Here is a 2,666-nt window from a genome sequence, read left to right as displayed (position 1 = left end):
ATAGTTCATTTCATTTTAGGATTGAGTAACTTTCCATTGATCAAATATATCACAATTTATCTATTCACCTGCTGAAGCATATGTCGGTTGCTTCTAAGTTTTGGCAACTGTGCATAAAGCTGCTTTCACTGTGTGCAGGTTTTGTTGTAAATTGAGTTTTCAAATCATTTTGGTAAATAACTAGGAGCTCAATCCCTGGAGCAGATGGTAAGTGTTAAGCTTTGAGAGAAACTACAAAACTGTCTTCCCAAAGGTCCGAGCTATTTTGCAGTCCCTCAGCAATGAATGGGAGCTATTATCATTTCACATCTTCCACAGTATTTGGTATTGTCAGCTTTCTGGGTTTTAGCCATTCTGGCAGGTGTTTAGTGGTATCTTCTTGTGGTTTCATTTCCTTATCTTAAAATTTTTTTTCTTTTTAATGTTTATTTATTTTTGAGAGAGAGAGAGAGAGAGAGAGAGAGAGAGCAGGGCAGGGACAGAGAGAGGGCGAGGCACAGAATCTGACGCAGGCTCCAGGTTCTGAGCTGTCAGCACAGAGCCTGAAGCTGGGCTTGAACTCATGAAATGCAAGATCATGACCTGAGCCAAAGTCAGATGCTTATCCAACTGAGCCACCCAGGTGCTCCTCTTATTGTGGTTTTAATGTGTGGTTCTCTAAAGACGTATGATGTGGGGCATCCTTTCAGACGCTTGCTTGACATCTGTGAATCTTTGGTGAGGTATCTGTTCAGATCTTTTGCCCATTTTTAAATTGGGTTGTTTTCTTATTCTTGAGTTTTAAGAGTTGCCTGTATATTTGGGACATATTTTCTGTAAATATTTTAATGTGTACCTTGTCATTTCATTCTCTGAATAGTGTCTTTTGAACATCAGAAGTTTTCAATTTTAATGAAGTACAACTTACCAATTTTCTTTTCATGGATTGTGATTTTTTTGTGGTGTATCTAAAAAGTCATCAGCAAACCTAAGGTCGCTTAGATTTTTCTCTATATTATCTTCTTAGGAGATTTATGTTTTATATTTATATCTATGATCCAGTTTGAATTCATTTTTGTCAAAATTGTAAGATCTGTGTCTAGACCCTTTTCCTTTTTTCTTTCCATCCTTTTTTGGTACATGGATGTGCAGTTGTTCCAGCTCCATTTATTGAAAAGGTTATCCTTTATCCATCAATTTGTTCTTGCTCCTTTGTCAAAGATCAGTTAACTATAGTTGTGTGAGTCTACACCCGGACCCTCTAGTCTGTTCCATTGATCTATTTCTCTGTTCTTTTCCCAGTGCCACACAGTCTTGATTACTATAACTTTATAGTAAGTCTTAAAGTTGGGTAGTTTCAGTTTTTGTCATTTTCTTCCCCTTCAAATATTTGTTGTATATTCTGGGCCTTTTGCTTCTCCATATGAACTTTAGAATCAGTTTGTCAATATCCACAAAATAACTTGCTGGCATTTTTACTGGGACTATATTGGATCTATATAACTGACCTCAATATTGAGTATTCCCACTCATTACATGGAATAATTCCCCATTTATTTAGATTTTTTTTGTTTTCTTTCAACAGAGTTGTTGTTTTCTTCATTAGACCTTATACATTTTTTAAAAATTGTAACCTAAGTATTTATTTTTCAGGGGTGCTAACATAAATGGTATTGTGTTATTAATTTCAACATCCAAGTGTTCATTGCTGATATATAAGCAAGCAATTGGTTTTTTTTTAAATAGTTTATTGTCAAATTGGTTTACATACAACACCCAGTGCTCTTCCCCATAAGTACCCTCCACCATCACCACTACCTCTTTCCCTCTCTCCCCCTTCCCCTTCAACCCTCAGTTCATTTTCAGCATTCAATAGTCTCTCAAGTTTTGCGTCCCTCTCTCTCCCCAACTCTTCAGGCAGAGAAGGACAGAAACCATATGTTTGCACTCATAGGTCTAACAGGAAAACGGGAGAAACCTAATGGAAGACCTGGGGGAGGGGAAGAGGGAAAGAGGAAAAGAGAAGCAATTGGTTTTTATATGTACATCTTCTATCCTGCAACCTTGCTATAATCACTTATCAGTCAGGAGTTTTTGTTTTTATTGTTCATGTTTTGAGATTTTCTACATAAAAATTATCTATATATACCTTTCATTTTCTTTTCTTGTCTTACTTCATTAGGACTTCTAGTATGATGTTGAATAGAAGTAGTGAAAGCAGACATCATTGCCTTAGTTCTAATCTTAGCGGAAAAGCATCTAGTTTTTCACAATTAAGTGTGCTGTTAGCTGTAGGTTTTTTGCAGCTATTCTTTATCAAATTGAGGAAGTATCCACTATTTCTAATTTGTGAAAGGTTTTATCATGAGTGAGTGTTAGATTTTTGTCACATGCTTTTTCTTCATTAACTGATATGATCATATTATTTTTCTTCCATTGTCTTGAGTTTAACCTAACTCTGTAAAAGCTGGTGTGGCACCTTGCTTTGGAATTAGTTGTTATTTGGCACTTAGTGTTCTCAGTCCAGGGCTCTTAGTGGACCCCTAATAGGAAGAGTCCCATTTAGCATCCTGAAACATTAGAAGAAGGAGCCTCAAACTGATGATACTCTAAACCACACGGAGTTCCTGGAAATGCAGACTTTAAGCAGTTTCAGGCCAATCTATTTGATGCAATTCTTCAGCTGA

General features: G+C 36.4%; 1 protein-coding gene across 3 annotated transcripts in view; it reads right to left on the bottom strand.

Annotated features, from left to right (window-relative positions):
- Positions 1-1,930: 1,930 nt before the first annotated feature.
- LOC115298397 (guanylate-binding protein 4-like) overlaps positions 1,931-2,666 on the bottom strand; it is a 38,857-nt gene continuing 38,121 nt past the window's right edge. For all 3 annotated transcript variants that reach the window (XM_029947145.1, XM_029947143.1, XM_029947144.1), the window contains one exon: positions 1,931-2,666. The gene's annotated coding sequence lies outside the window, so the exon portion shown is untranslated.

The sequence above is a fragment of the Suricata suricatta genome, chromosome 8 (genome assembly GCF_006229205.1).
Source record: "Suricata suricatta isolate VVHF042 chromosome 8, meerkat_22Aug2017_6uvM2_HiC, whole genome shotgun sequence".
Lineage (NCBI taxonomy): Eukaryota > Metazoa > Chordata > Mammalia > Carnivora > Herpestidae > Suricata > Suricata suricatta.
Note: the sequence above shows the minus strand (reverse complement) of the source record. Positions and strands in the feature narration are given on the sequence as shown.